This window comes from Cavia porcellus, unplaced genomic scaffold (assembly GCF_034190915.1).
Source record: "Cavia porcellus strain 051 isolate PalLab524CR breed Dunkin Hartley unplaced genomic scaffold, mCavPor4.1 scaffold_37, whole genome shotgun sequence".
NCBI classification, from domain to species: domain Eukaryota; kingdom Metazoa; phylum Chordata; class Mammalia; order Rodentia; family Caviidae; genus Cavia; species Cavia porcellus.
The window spans coordinates 4,258,498-4,275,627 of record NW_026947520.1 but is presented as its reverse complement, the minus strand read 5'-3'; positions in this window follow the sequence as shown (position 1 = coordinate 4,275,627).

Genomic DNA, 17,130 nt, shown 5'->3' with positions numbered 1-17,130 from the left:
GAGTTCCAGACAAGCCTTCAACACACTCTAACTTCAGCTCAGGCCAGAGAGACAGAGGGAGTCCCTGACCAAAAAAAGAAAAAGAAAATATAGGAAATGACAGGAATGGAAGGAAGATACAATACCAAATTCCTGGTGATTCTATGAGTTCTTTTGTATCTGGGCTAGTCATTTTAATCTGCGTTCCTATTGCAGTAGAAGACCTTTTGGACTGCTGTCACTTTAAAATATACCTTGACACCAGGGATTTTGGTACTTCTAATTTTAATGTTCTTTACATGACTAGAGGATGTTGCACTTCTTTGTGAATTTTCATATTGATTTTTTTCGATTTCTAGGAAAATATCAGTGTTATTTTTACAGGAATGCTTTGAAATGGCTGGTAGCTCTGGGATGCACATATATTATAACAACATAAATTCTTCCTATCCACCATAATGCTATGTGTTTTCTTCTGTTAGTGCTATTTCAATGATTGCAACAATTTCTACAAATTTTAAACAACAGGTGAGTTTCATTAAATTTATTCTAAGTGTTAATTCTATTTGATGAATTATGAAGTGAATTGTGTTCTTTGTATTTGAGGCTGCCATTTGTTTGAAGCACATAGGTATGAATTGTTTAAGACACGTGGATCTTGTACCCTGCACCCTATATGATTTGTGAATTTGTTCTAAAAGGTTTTCAGTGAGATATAAATTTCTTATATGAAAGGTTGTGTCCTCAGGAAACAGAGACCATGCTTAATTCTTCCATTCTGGTATGGAAGCCTTTTATTTCTAATTCTTGAGTAAATTCTAGGGATAGGAGTTCGAGTACTATGTTGAAAGGCATTGCAAGCCCTGTCTGGTTCCTGATCTGAGAAGAAAATTTTGCAGACTGTCAGCCTCTGAGCACAATGTCTGGGATGGGCTTCTCATGGTGTGTGGGTAGTTCTTACAATAAGAAAATGTTGAAACTCAGTATTCTCCAAAGCTATTTTTCCAAATCTATTGAGAAGTTACTTCTGTGTCATTCTGTGAGATTGACAAGTGACACTGAATGGTTTTTACAGTGGGGCAGTTCTTGTATCACTGAGATTGAGCCGAATGTTGATCGTGGTGCTTAACTTTTTCATGTGCAGGCAAAATTAGCTGACAAGTATTTAGCTGAATAATTTTGCTTATGTTCATTAGGAATATTGGTCAGTAGGGTGCTTTCATTTATTTTGTTTTATTTTATTTTTCAATACATTATTGTCCAGCTTCATTCTCAGGGTGACTTTGTCATCTAAAAGAAGTTGGTGTTGGATTTTTCCCTTCAATTTTCTTGAAGCATCCAAAAATGATTATTATTTATTTTTTATTATACACTTGAAAAAATTCACTGGGTCAATTTGTCTCATCCTGGTTTTGTTGTTGTTATTAATGAGTTTTGATTGTTGACCCATCACCTATATTAATTTTTGTTCTGTTCATCAGTGTGTTTGTTCCTTATGGATGTGGGTCAGTGACACCAAAGGAGACCACATTCCCATTAAGGGTCATATCTCATTTTACTTAGGGATGCAGCCATTTACTTTTGTATTTTATATTTTTTTTTCAGTAACTCCTTTCAGGTAATTAGTCTTTTTTTTATTTAAGAGGAAAAATAGAAAAACACAAAACAAAACAAAGTCGTGTAAGGTTACACATAATACAGAACTGCAAAAAAAAATAACAGTCAGAAATCACCTGTTAATAGATTACATATTATCATCTTGGAAATAGTTGCGCAAATCACAGTATCAAAGAATACAAAGTAGACATACAAACAGAGAGACTGCAAACAGCTGTGTTCAATGATCCAAAAACATTAATATAGTCAGCTATTTAGCACCCCTAAACACACTTGCTGTTATATCCATTAGAGCACTTTTTTTTTCCTCCCTCATTTTTTACAACAAAATTTACACATTTTGGATTTTATTACTCCTTAGTTCTTATTACTTTTTTTGGGGGGGAGAGAATAAAGTCAAATATGGCAAAACAAAGCTGTAAGTCAAAACCAAGGATAGACATAGCACATGATGTAGAACAGAGTACAAGGTTATTAACAATGGTTATCAATGTTGTCTCTTGTTTCCTTAAAAGGAATTGTCTATCTCATTAGATATTATAAAGTTGGACAAAACAGTAGAGAACAAGACCAATAAAACTTAGGCATTGTGAACATTACAGGACTTCCAAAGGAGACAATAGTCAAACCAGAATGGGCATCTTATTGAATCTTATTGCCTTCAAAGTAGTTGCCTATACCCTCAGACTTGCTACTATCGCACAGAATGGAACAGAGTCTAATCAGTTAAAACAAGATCGTGGGAGTATTACAGGACTTCAAAACAAGTTAATAGGAGATCGAAAAGAGTTACTATTATATATACTAATTTTTTAAAATTTTTCCCTTAATTAAAATAAACATAAGAAATAGCTAAATAATTTTTTTAAAGAATAATAGTTACCATAGTGTCTGTCTTTTTCCTTAAAATATTTGGATAAACTTCATATACTATAGCTTCAAATATTTCCATATCAAGAAGCCCAGAATAAAGCCTTTCTAATTAATAAGTGAAAATTTTATAAGGCTTCAAGGCCACATAATGGGGAATCATGATTATCACATATTTTTATATATTTGAATCATTACTTACATTAGGGAAACTTCGGTATTCATACATGCAAGATTGATTTATTTCACTTATGAGTATGGTCTCAAGCTGCGCCCATTTATTGATAAATATCTCAATGTGATCCTTCTTTATAGCTGAATAATACTCCATTGTATAGAAATACCACAACTTTTTTATCCATTCCTCAGTTGATGGACACTTGGGTTGTTTCCAAGATCTGGCGATTACAAATTGTGCTGCTATAAACATAGGTGCACATATATCCCTGTGGTATGATGCTTTCAGTTCTTCTGGGAATATGCCTAGAAGTGGAATAGCTGGAATAAATGGGATTTCCAATCCCAACTTTTTGAGAAACCTCCAGACAGACCTCCACAAAGGCTGTACCAGTCTACACTCCCACCAACAGTGCAGGAGAGTTCCTTTTTCCCCACAGCCTCTCCAGCATTTGTTGTTGTTGGTTTTCTTGATCCTGGCCATTCTTTCAGGAGTGAGATGGTATCTCAGTGTGGTTTTAATTTGCATTTCTCTAATGACCAATGATGTTGAGCATTTTTTCATGTATTTATTTGCCATTTGCTTTTCTTCATCTGAGAATTGCGTATTCATCTCAGATGCCCATTTTTGGATTGGATCTTTGAATTTTGCAGGTCTGAGTTTTTTTAATTCTTTATATGTTTTAGACAAGAGTCCCTTGTCTGAGAAAGAGTTCACTAAAATCTTTTCCCAGTTTGTGGGTTTTCTTTTCACTATGCTGGAGATTTCTTTTGACATGCAGAAACATTTTAATAAGAAGTGGTCCCATTTATTGATTCTGGGAAGTATTTCCCGTGCAGTTTGAATCCTGTTCATGAATTCTCTACCTACTCCTATGTCTCCAAGGTTTCTACCCAATTTGTCTTCCAATAGATTTAGCGTTTCTGTTTTAATATTCAGATCTTTGACCCATTTAGATTTTAATTTAGTACATGGTGATAGCCATGGGTCTAGCTTTAGTTTTCGGCAAATGGAGAGCCAGTTTTTCCAGCACCATTTATTAAAGAGGCTGTCGTTCTTCCAGTGAAACTGCTTGGCTCGTTTATCAAAGATAAGGTGGTTGAGTGTGTTTGTAGTTGTGGTTGTATCTTCTAATCTATTCCATTGATCTTCAGCTCTGTTTTGATTCCAATACCATGTTGATTTTACTACTGTTGCTTTGTAGTATAATTTCAAGTCAGGGATTGTGATGCCTCCTGCTTTGTCTTTGCTGCTTAGAATTGCTTTTGCGATTCTAGGTCTCTTCTGGTACCAGATGAAATTTAGGAGTGATTTCTCTAGATCTATAAGGTATGTTGATGGTATTTCTATTGGGATTGCATTGAATCTGTATAACAGTTTTGGGAGAATGGCCATCTTCACAATGTTTGTTCTTCCTATCCATGAGCAAGGGATGTCTTTCCATTTTCTGAGATCATCTTCAATTTCCTTTTTCAGTGTATTATAGTTTTCACTGTATAAGCCTTTCACTTCTTTGGTAAGAGTAATTCCTAAATATTTCATTTTTTTGCTTGCTAATGTGAATAGTCCAGTTTCCCTTATTTCCCTCTCTGTGATTTTGTTGTTCATGTATAGGAATGCTATTGATTTCTGAGTATTGATTTTGTATCCAGCCACATTACTGAATTTATTTATTGTATCTAAGAATCTTTCAATGGAGCTTAGGGGGTCTTCTATGTAGAGTATCATGTCATCTGCAAACAATGACAACTTAACTTCTTCTTTTCCTATCTTTACCCCTTTTATTTCTCTCTCTTGCCTAATTGCTCTGGCAGTACTTCCAGTACTATATTAAATAGGAGTGGTGATAAAGGACATCCTTGTCTTGTGCCTGATTTTAAAGTAAAGGCTTTCAATTTTTGGCCATTTAGTATGATGCTGGCTGTTGGTTTGTCATAAATGGCCTTTATTATATTGAGGTAAAGACCATCTATTCCAATTTTCTGTAGAGTTTTTATCATGAATAAATGTTGGACCTTATCGAAGGCTTTTTCTGCATCTATAGAAATGATCATGTGATTCTTATTTTTGGCTGTATTGATATGGTGGATTACATTTATTGATTTGCGTATGTTGAACCATCCTTGCATTCCTGGGATGAATCCCACCTGGTCATGGTGTATAATCTTCTTGATGATTTGCTGGATCCTATTTGCCAATATTTTATTGAGGATTTTTGCATATTTTTCATTAGGGAGATCGGTCTATAGTTCTCTTTTTTAGTTGGGTCTTTCTCAGGTTTTGGTACTAGAGTAATATTTCCTTCCAGGAATGACTTAGGAAGGATTGCTTCCATTTCAATTTCATTGAATAGTTTGAGGAGTGTCGGCTTTAGGTCTTCTTTGCATTTCTTGTAGAATTCTGCAGTGAATCCATCTGGGCCTGGGCTCTTCTTGGTGGGTAAGGACTTAATTACATTTTCAATTTCAGTAACAGAATTGGGTTATTCAACAATTTTACATCCTCTTGATCTAGCTTGGCACTTTATATGCTTCTAAGAATCTGTCTATTTCTTCTGTGTTATCAAACTTTTGAGAGTAAAGGTTTTCGAAATAGGTGTTGATGATCTTCTGTATTTATATTGGGTCTGTAGTGACTTCTCCTTTTTCATTTCTTATTGCATGAATTTGAGCTTTTTCTTCCCTTTTTTAAATAAGGATGGCTAGGGCCTTATCAATTTTATTTATTCTTTCAAAGAACGAACTCTTTGATTTGTTGATCCTTTGGATTGTTTTCTTAGTCTCTATTGCATTGATTTCTGCTCTGATTTTTATAATTTCCTCTCTTCTTTTGGCTTTGGGCTTGACTTGCTCTTCTTTTTCTAGCTGTTTGAGGTGTAGCATCACGTTATTTATTTGTATTAGTTCTGTTTTCCTGATGTGGGAACTCAGTGCAATAAATTTTCCTCTCAGGCCGGCTTTCATTGCATCCCACAGATTGTGGTATCTGCATTTTCATTTTCTTTTAGGTATTGTTGAATTTCTTCTTTAATTTCTTCTGTGACCCACTGATTACTCAAGAGAGTGTTATTCAGTTTCCATGTTTTTGTGGGATTTTTGCAGTATCTTTTATCGTTAATTTCTAATTTCAGAGCGCTGTGATCCGATAACATGCAAGGAATGATTTCAGCTCTTTTGCACTTGTTTAAATATGTTCTGTGAGCTAATATATGGTCTATTTTAGAAAATGATCCATGTACTGCTGAGAAGATTGTGTATTCTGATGTTGTTGGGTGGAACATTCTGTATATGTCTATCAAACCCATTTGTTCACAGGTATGATTCAGTTCTGTTATTTCTTTACTCATTTTCTGTCTGGTCGATCTGTCCCTTGGTGTCAATGGCATATTAAGGTCTCCTGTTACAATTGTATTACTGATAATTTGAGTTTTCATTTCTGTTAATAATTGTTTTATATAACTGGCTGCTCTGGAGTTTGGTGCGTATATATTTAAGATAGTTATCTCTTCCTCTTGGAGTTTTCCCCTTACGAGTATGTAGTGACCTTCTTTATCCTTTATGGTCATTGTTGGTTTAAAGTTCACGTTGTCTGCAAACAGAATGGCTACTCCTCCTGCATGAAGAATTGTTTTGCATCCTTTGACTTTCAGTCTGTGAGTATCCTTCTGGGTTAGATGGGTTTCCTGTAAACAGCATATGGTTGGATTTTGTTTCTTGATCCATTCTGCTAGTCTGTTTCTTTTGATTGGTGCATTGAGACCATTTACATTAATGGTTATTACTGTGAAATGTTGGTTAATTGTAGGAATCTTATCTCTCTGCTGTTGCATCTTTATCTTTCTGTTCTGTTTAATTATTTGCTTTGCTTAGTGGTTTTTTCCTTTGTGTATCTAAACTGTCTTTCAATATTTTTTTCAGGGTTGGTTTGGTGTTCATGAAGTTCTTCAGCTGTTCTTTGTCATGGAAGTATCGTATTTCACCATCTATTTTAAATGATAGTTTTGCAGGATATATCAGTCTAGGTTGGAAATAATTTTGCTTTACGATCTGGAATACTTCACTCCATGCTCTTCTTGACTTTATTGTTTGTGATGAGAAGTCTGCTGTGATTCTGATAGGTTTTCCTTTATAAGTGATCTGTCTTTTCTCTCTGACAGCTTTTAATAATCTATTCTTGTGTTGGATTTCTGGGATGGTGATTATTATATGTCTGGGTGTAGTTTTATTTTGGTTATGACTATTTGGAGTTCTATATGCTTCACTGATCCTGATGTCAGTCTCTGATCTCATGCTTGGGAAGTTTTCAGCTATTGCTTCTCTAAATATCCTCTTGATATCCTTTTTGTTGTCTCCTTCTTTTTCATTAATCCCTATCATTCTTATGTTATTCTTCTTTGCATCATCTTGCAGTTGTTGAATTGTTGTTTCCTGATTCCTTGTTATTTTTAAAAGATCTTTCCTTTCCTTTTCACTAGCTGCAATCCTGTCTTCAAGGTCTGAAATTCTATCTTCACTTTCATTAAGGCGGTTTTTACAACTTTCAGTGGAGTTTTTTATTTCCTGTATAACTCTGTGCATCTGCATTATTTTTATTTCCTGTATAACTCTGTGCATCTGCATTATCTGTTTGTTTCTTATATTGCTCATGTAGGGATTCTATCTTTTTGTTTAGTTCCTCCAATTTTTTATCTGTGTTTTCTTTAGATATATTTAGAATCTCTTTCATTTCTTTTATCATTTCCTCTTTTATCTGGGATATTATTTGGAGTTTGAATTTCTTTAAAGCTTCCTGGAGTTGCTTGTCAACTTCATTAGCTATTTTGTCTGATATATGAGAAGGATGGGATATATTTTCTTCTAAATACATTCCTCCTATGGTTTCCTGAGATGGGCTGGAGGTTTGAGGTTGTAATTTGGTCTTTCGTTTTGTCATTTTCCTATATTTCTGTGTTTCAAGTGTTATTTGAAAGCCTCCTCAGGATCTGTTGAAAATCTCCTTCTATGTTTGCAGCTTCTGAGACTCTGGCACCACTCTACCCCAGGCCATTGGGGTGCAGAACCAATGGCCCTCCTCTGCTTGTTCAGAACTCCGCGGTTCCAGACAAGCTGGGCCTCAGGGACACTGCGCGCCCACCTGCCCCTTGGTAGATCCACAGCTCTTGAATCGCAGCTGGGTTAGGGTACTCACCACATGCCGCAGTGCCTCAGCAGCCTGTGATCCCTCCCTGCTTGCAGAGATATCCACAGTCCTCCAGACAAAGGAAGGGCCTTCTGCGGGCACTCCGAATCCGCCCAGCTCCTCCTCTGCACGCAGATGGCTAGGCGCGGCTTGGCTGGGGGTGGGGGATAGTTTAGGCCCGCCCACCCGGTGAGCTCCGCAGACCTCCAGGTGTAGCTGGGATGGGGAGGCAGCTGTAGTGGCCTCTAACCCACTGCTCCACTTCACTGCACCCAGAAGCCTGGGGGGTCCGGAACAGTCTGAGATTTGGGCAGACTGTGCTGGCCACTCACCACAGGCCGAGGTGCCTCAGGAACCTGGGATCCCTCCCTGCTTGCAGAAATATTCACTCCTCCAGACAAAGGAAGGGGCTTCTGCAGGCACTCCGGATCCGCCCAGCTCCTCCTCTGCACACCGATGGCTAGGCGCGGCTGGGCACAGGCTGAGGTGCCTCAGGAACCTGGGATCCCTCCCTGCTTGCAGAAATATTCACTCCTCCAGACAAAGGAAGGGGCTTCTGCAGGCACTCCGGATCCGCCCAGCTCCTCCTCTGCACGCCGATGGCTAGGTGCAGCTGGGCACAGGCCAAGGTGCCTCAGGAACCTGGGATCCCTCCCTGCTTGCAGAAATATTCACTCCTTCAGACCAGTTAATTAGTCTTTAATGCATACTGTTCTTGTCGTGGGTTTACTGCTGAAGGAAACTGGAGCTGGTCAGTGCCCGTTTCTTATTTCAGGCTTCAAACTCTGGCCTGCCTACACTTTCCCCATCTCCTGATTTGCTCCCTGTAAACACCTGTTCTGCTCCATAGCTGTGGTGAGTCCACATGTGGCAGTTGAAATCTGCACCTGGGTGGAAGACATTCTGTCAAGGTGGGCTCTGTAACAGGCTGACCTTCTCATACTGTGCTTCCCTGAGTCAGCCAAGGGGCCTAGGGCCTTCAAGAAGGAGTTCTGGGAGCAGGGCCACACCATCCCTCTTCTGTCCAGTGTGCAGTGTATACTGTTTTGCTGGAAGCTGACTTGTGGATCTGGAGGCCTGGACCTGGGCCTTTCTTGCCCCTGGGGACACGGTGTCCTCTACGTCTGCCTGGACCATTTTCCACTGACATCAGATCTCCACAGGGATCTGAGCACCCCCTAGACTTGCTCTTCCAGGCTCCAACTCAATGTGGATACTTCAGGTGTGAAATCTGTCACTATGAAATTCAACATGTATACATTTTTCCTGGAACATCCACTACTAAGTCTTCATAACAAAAAGTGAGATTTACATTTTCCCATATTCTATTCTTACTCAGTTAAGGTGTGAAGAGTTAGAAGCCATGAAACTATGACAGCAAAGCAACTGAGTGAATTATAAACTGACAGGCACTGAAAATGCTGAAAGAAGGCCATGTCCTAGGCCATGTCCCCAGTCTTACTTGAGATGACAGAAGCTTGTAGCCTGGCCCTCTCTCCACCCAGCAGTGAAGAGACACAGGCCAGCACAGCAGGCAAGGACAGGAGAGAGGTGCTGGTCAGTGGCAGACCACTCATCCTCGGAGGGATGCTTTTGTGGTTTTTCAATTTTTAATTTTCATTGAATTATTGCTAGTGTCCAACTCACTATTTCTTCTCTTGTACCCAACCTAGTTAAGAAAAAAATAGTATGTAATTTCTCAAACAGATGAGGGAAAATCAATCACTTAATTGTCATTTATGTAAAATGAAGGATATGCACAGTACAGAAACTTCAAACATCACCTTATAGATATATAAAATAAGGAGTTTTGTTATTCAGAAAAACAACACATCATTTATGACTAATTGTTAAAATCTTAACACATGCAGAGCCCTTCCATGGTGGGGTGGCGCTGCCCTCCTCCTCTAGAAAGCACCAGTTCACCTGTGCCAATAACTCTCAGAGGACAACAAGAGATTTTCTTCAGAGTCTCTTTTACCAGTGAGGAGGACCTGAATCTTCCTGCTGCCAGGCTGAACACGGAGTGTGCAGTGCGCAGAGGAGCCCAGCACCACCTGCTTTACACTCCTCTTCCCCACCACATCCATGCTGCAGCCCTGCAGGGACAGCAAGGCGGAGCTGCCAGGATGCAGCTAAGACTCTCCACATCAGTCCTAAGTCTGCCTCCACCAGGTGCCTGATACTGCCTGGGTGTTGCTCGCATAGTGGGTCTACACACCCTCAGCCTCCTAGGCCAAGTGCGTTTACCACAGTGACCCTTCCATTTTGCAAATTTCACTCCTCTCTTTTCTGACTATGGCTGCAGCATTGGAAAAAAACATAGAATTAACATTACCTTTTCTTCTTCTTTGTTCTTTTCCATTTTTGGGTTTTTTAAAATTTATTTAACCATATATTTAAAACTTCATTTTGCCAAAAAAGCTTTTCTTTTGTTTTTACTCTCCACTTGCCTGAGTTTTTACAGATTTCTACTGCAGTTCAAACCTTAAGTTCTTGGATGCTCAGAATCTACTCTGCAGCTTGGTAGAATGAGTAAAGCAAAGCAGAAAGTGAACTTGGGCACATTTCTGTGCCTCCCAGCATCTTGTACAGCAAACCCTGACTCATGTCTTTTTATCCCCAAAATATGGCCTTCAGTAAATTCAGTAGCTTGAATCTGCCACTACAAAATGTGTTTTCTAGGTTTTTCCAAATAATGTCATTTCTTCTCAATGGCTAAGCACATTGTCGAAGGCTTTTTATGCCCAAACTTGAAAAATAATTTCCAGTAGACAAGAGGCTGCCACCCATCCTGAAATCATGACGGGATTTTATGTAAACACATAGTGCAATCCGTAGTCTGAGACCACGGTGCCAGGGCAAGGTTCTCTCCAGCAACCGTGCACAGCATGCTCCACGCACTCTCCTACTTCCACCTTACCTGTGGTCTGTGACTTGTGGGAGGGGCCACCCTGACACCTCATTGTAGGAGTACTGAGGCTGGTAGACATTCCCAGAGCTGCTAATGACACAATCTTCAAGTTCTCTTCCTTTCCAGGAGAAGAGGAGACATTGTCTCTCCCCTGTGTCAATGCCATTATCTCACTGACTGTATTCAGCTTAAGTCCTCATATTTCGTCACTGAAGGATTTTTAATGAGGGGAACCTACAGCAAGACCATTCATATCTGTGGAGCAGCTGAGTGGTACACGGCTTCCCAACTTTCCTACAGAACTAGCCAATGTACAAACAGCTGACATGTAAATACTTTTTAAAAATTTAACATGGCTCTATTGTTCATGTCTCTGGTGGCTCCTTTTTCAGAAACTCTTCACACCTGGCAGTTGTGTTGTTTTCTTGTTAGTTTTTAACTGCAGAAGAAAAGCAGAGACATAGTGGCCCTGTAGGGATACTGTGATCCCCTCTCCCACAGCTGAGCCCTGGTCTTCTTCCAACTCAGCCTTGTACTCTGTGCTGCATCCCCGCCCTCCCACCTACACACTGGGAAGTGGTGGCATCTCTCTTTGATTTAAGTAAGGAGTCTCAGGTGACTTTTTTTTCAACTAAGGTTAAACCCCATTTCCCCCTTTATATGGACCTCCCATCCCTTCCCTCACCCGTCTTCTGAGTCTGCTAATGACAAGCCCATGGATGACTCTGCTACTGGATAACTATCTGCATGTCATTAATATATTCTCTATTATTGTAAATGCCTTATTTAGAAAAAGAAAAACCATGTTGTTGCTGGAGTCCTGATGTACAGAGCAAGATTCCTGCCACTCAGATGTGACTTTTTACTATAACTTTCCTTCCCATGATAAGTTACTCAGAAGCTGTGTGCCAGATAAATATATATTCAAGGCCCTGCTAAGCATCTCCACCCAGACTGTCTGGTAGCAGCTCAGCCTTCAAAGCTGGGTGCGAGATGACAGGGAGGGAAGTGGAGGAGGACAAGTGGCTTTGTCCTCTGAGACAGTAGTTAGAGGGGCAGGGGGCACCTTCAGCTGTCACTGTTACATCCACTTCTGAGCCTGTAGCCTGTGGTCAGAGAGGAGATAGCAGTTTTGAACATGTTGCTAGAATCAGTGATCTGAACAGAGCTACAAAGGCAGGACATTGGAGCCAGACTGAAGGCTCCACCAGAAGATTTGCCTGCTTTTCGTTTTCACTTTCTGTTCCATGACTCAGTCATCACCAGATAGTGGCAGTGTGGATTCACTTGTCTCCAAAAGAGTAGGCTGCTTCTGGGGATCTGGGGCAGTCAGCACACAGTGAGATCTCCAAGTGTCTATTAGGTTGTGTATACAGCAAAGTATAAATGTGCATGTTTCTATGATAGAAAGATTGGTCCCAGAAACTCATTTAGTGAGGTCTTAGCTTGAGGACAGTTGATGCTTTGTTTTTGAGCCTGCATTTGCCTGAAGGACCCCTTGCCTGATGCAATATACACTTCTTTGCAGTGCATATTGATTACACTGATGATAAGCACATGGTTTATTTATATGCAGAATGCATATTAGATCCTATGTGGTGCATGACAGTGCAACCCAGCAACTAGAGACTGTTCTCAAAATTGTTTGCACTGATCACCCAGAATTGAAAAAAGTGGAAAAGTTTACAGAGAAAATCTTTCAGATACAAAAACATTATTTAAGTCAAATATATTAGAGAACACACAAATAAAAGAATAGATGAACATAGGAAAACAATGAAAAACAATGGTTCCCCAACATAGTGAAGAAATGGAATACATGAAAGAGATCCAAACAAGAGGTCAACAAGTTCAATGCTATATGAAAGATATATAAAGCCTACCAGAGATTAAAATTATATGCACAGACTGAACAAAGTTAGGTTTAGAATTTCAGACATTGAAGACATATTGTAGCTAGTTGTCATGAAAACAATGCTATCTTAAAAGTAGCAAGGGACTATGAGAGATCAATCCAACAGGTACAAAATGCATCAAAGAAGAATTGCATGAGATTGATTGAGGTCAATGAGAAACCCAGAGACAACACAAATATCATAAAAATATTTCACAAAATAATGGAATAAAACTTCCCAAGCATGATTAAAGAACTTGCCATAGAAATAAGTGTAGCATATAGAACTCCAAACAGACATAACCAAAATAAAACTATACCAAGGTATATAATATTCAGGATTCCAGAAATACAGCACAAGATCACAGTATAAAATGCTGTTAAGGGAAAGTCACAGATCACTTATAATTGAAAGCACATTACATTCTTAGAAGTCTTTGTTGTAGCTTGGAATAACTGACATCATCTTGAGGCCTGCTTTTAACTGGTGGCCTATATTTAACCCAAGAGAATGGAAAATGGCTCAGAGTACAAGTCCTGTGAGAAAAGCAGAATGAGCTACATCACCTGGAGAAAAATTACCCTGCTCAACAAAAGAAACATGATACAGATGTCAACTAAAATTAATGTAAGATTCTAGCTCAATTGTTTCCAATAGGATGTCACTTCGTGGTTCTCTGTTTAAAAGCTTTGTAAGTCTCCAGTTCAGCCACTTGTTTGGACTCTGAAATTGGCAGGTAATCTATATGAGTGGTCCTGAACTCTATTAACCAAATTCCAAATTTATCAATTTGTATGATTTGATTCCTTTATTTTTGTTCATGAACCTACCTCAGTCTTCTCAACACAAATATCCAAGTAAAGAAGAAAGCTGTAGTTGAAACAGAAGAACAAGTCCTGAAGTTGGACAGAAGTACAAGTCCTGAAAGGAAAGCACATCCAAACCAGATTGATGTATCCTGCAAAACTTTCAAAATTAATGGAAAAATGAAAAAAAATAAGATGCTTCCATGACAAAGAAAAACTGAAGAAATATATGATAAAAATATGATAAAAAATATGATAAAAAAATATGATAAAAATATGATAAAAATAAGAAAAAGTAATGAAAGTTATACTAGAGAGAGGTAAAAATGGCCACAATTCCAAGAAAAACACAGAAACAACCAGGCAGGATAAGTAATTAAACAGAGGAGAAAAGCAGAGAATCAACATCTGAACAATATTACAAAAAAGACAAATCAGTACATATCATTGTTAATGGTCACACTTATCAACCAAAAGAAATAGATGGGTGAAATGTATCAAGAAACAAGATACAAAAATATACTGTATACAGAAAAAGATGTTTAACTCAAAAAGAAATTCAGAGACTGAAAGTCAAAGGACAGAAAACAATCTTCCATGCAACAGAGGGCCAGAAAAAAGCATGAATAGCTATGCTCTTTGCAGACAATATAAACTTCAAACCAAGAAGGACCAAAAAGATAAAGAGCCTCACTACATACATGTTAATGGACATTTTTTAATCATAAATATGTGTGCATCTAATACAAGAGCACCCAACAATATAAGGCAATTGTTAAAAGACCATGAAAATAATGCAAACAAAAAACAACACAAATGACCCAAGAGATTTCAATATCCCAATATCACAAACACATGAACTAGACTAATAATCAGCAAACAAATAAGAAAGTAGAACTGAATATGTGAACAAATGAACTGAATAGATGTTTACCAAGTATGTGACCCAACATATCCAGAATAAACATTCTTCTCAGCTGTGCAGGGGAGGTTCTCTAAAACATGCCATATAAACTAGTCCACAGAACATGCTGAAGTAAATGCAAAGAAACTGAACTTACCCCATGCATTTTACCTGACCATAGTGCAATACAATTGGGAGATAATTGTAAAAGAAGGTACAAAAACTTCATAAATATGTGGAAATTAAGTAACACTCAGCCAAACAATCAATGAGTCACAGATGAAATAAAAGAAGAAACCTGAAATTATCTACAATACAACAAAAATATATATGCAAACCTTGGTTCTCATGGGATTCAATGAAAGCAGTTCAAAGTGGGAAATTAATAGTACCCAAATTTCACTTCAGGGAATAGAAAGAGCATAAATAAAGATATACTGTTGTGCCTCACACTTCCAGAAAAAAATGGCATGAAAACCCCAAAGCCAATAAAAGGGAGGAAACTATAGTGATCAGAGAAGAAAGTAATGCAGTGCAGAACATAAAACAATAAAAACATTTAATGAGTCAAAGAGTTGGTTCATTGAAAGAATAAATAAAATTAATAAACCTTTAACCAACCACATCAAAAGAAGAAAAGAACCACTCAAAACCATTCATTGAGGAATGAAAACTGTAAAGTAACTACAGATCATGTGAAAATTAAGATCATCAGTATCTACTTCAAAAACTCATGCTTCCCTAGGTTGCATAACATAGAAATGAATCAAGTCCTAGATTCATATGAATTGCCAGAGCTGACTGAAGAAGATATAAAAGTTGTAGATAATGCAGTATCTGTCCATGAGACTGAAGATCTAATTAAATTTTATTGGGTACTGGCTGGGTGGTGCATGCCTGTAACCCCAGAACTTGGGAGGCTGAGGTAGAAGGAATGTTGTGAATTTGAAACTAACCAGGGCTACAATGTGAGCTCAAGGCCACTCCAGTGCATAATAAGAAAAAACTGCAAAATACATAAAAATGAAGCAAAACAATGACAACAAAAAGGCAACTGACCAACATATAGAAGTCCAAGTCTTCAGGGATTTACTGCTGAATTTTATAAGAAATGTATAGAAAATTGAAGGCCCCTACTCTTTAATGAAATTGAAAGAGAAGCAGTTCTCCCTATCTCTTTCCTGGAGGCCAGCATCACACTGATACTAATACCACAGAAAAACACAACCAGAAAAAGAAAACTACAGGGAAGGTTTCCTAATGAACATAAACTGCAAAAATCCTTAATAAGGTACTAGCAAAGTGAATGTAGCAAATTATCAAGAAGATTTTAAAACCTGACAACTTGGATTCATCCCAGGAAGGCAGGGATGTTTCAGTACATGCAAATCAACAAATTTAAATGTTATATCAACACAGGCAAAAACAAAAGTCACATGGTGATCATCTCAATAAATGCATGATAAGCTTTTGATGAAATCAAGCACTGATCTGTAATAAAATCCTGCAGTATGTAAAAATAGAGAGCCTTTACCTCAATCTGATAAAACAAGCAAAGACAAAAATATACCCAGCATCATACTAAATGGTGAAAAACTAAAAACTTTCACACTACAATTAAGAACAAGAAAAGGATGATTACTATCACCACTCTTATTCAATATAGCTCTGGAAACATTAGGCAGAACAATTAGAGATAAGAGACAAATAAGAATAATCATATAACAGAAAGTTGGTAAACTATTATTATCCACAGATGACATGATATTCTATGTAGAAGATGTCAATTACTCCACCAAAAGACGTCTGTACTTAACCAAATTCAATAATGTAGCTGGAGACAAGTTGACAATCAAAAATCAAGAGCATTCCTATACACAATAAACTCACTAAGAGAAAAGTTACAGAAATCACATCCTTAACAATACCCTCCAAGAAAATGAAATACTTAGAATGAACCTAACAAAGAAAGTCAAGGACTGAGATATTGAAAATTATAGTACTTTGTAAAAGGATACTGAAGAGATATCAATTGCCCAAACTGTGCATTGCCTTTACACTGCGTTAGTGATTTCTTTTGATGTACATATACTTTCTAATAAGATGGAGTAACAATGATTGATTCTTTGAAGTTGATTCTTCAAATTTTGTGTTTTGTTCCTGAAGCCTCATTAGTGTTTCTGTTGTAATATTTAGATCTCCAAGCTAGTTTGACTTTAGTCTATTGCATGGTGATAGGCATAGACCCACTTTAAGTCTTCAGTACGGGGAATGTCATTTTCTTCAGCATTATTGAAGAGGCTATCTCTCTTCCAGTGAACATATTTGGCTCCTTTATCAAAGACAAGGTAGCAGAGTGTGTTTGTAGTTGTGTCTCCATCTTCAGTCTGTTTAGATTATTGGGTCTGTTTTTCTGCCAGGACTCTGGTGATTTTGTGACAGTAGCTTTCTAGTATTATAGTAAGTGAAGAATTGTGATGCCTCCTGACTTGCCTCTGTTGCCCAGGAATGTATTTGGTATTCTGTTTCCAAATGAATTTTAGAAAAGTTTTCTCCATATTTTTGAGCTATAATAATAGTATTTGGATGGGCATTGCATTAAATCTGTACAAGACTTCACAATATGATATATTTTGAGTTTTCCATACTCTTAAACATAGTCTTACTGGTTTTATACCTACCTGATGTATCCTAAAAGGTATGATCCTAAGAGTTTCAAACTATTGAGTTCTTCTTCTCAAGGATATCAGCAATAATAGATACTTATTTTCCTATTTGTTTGAGACAGG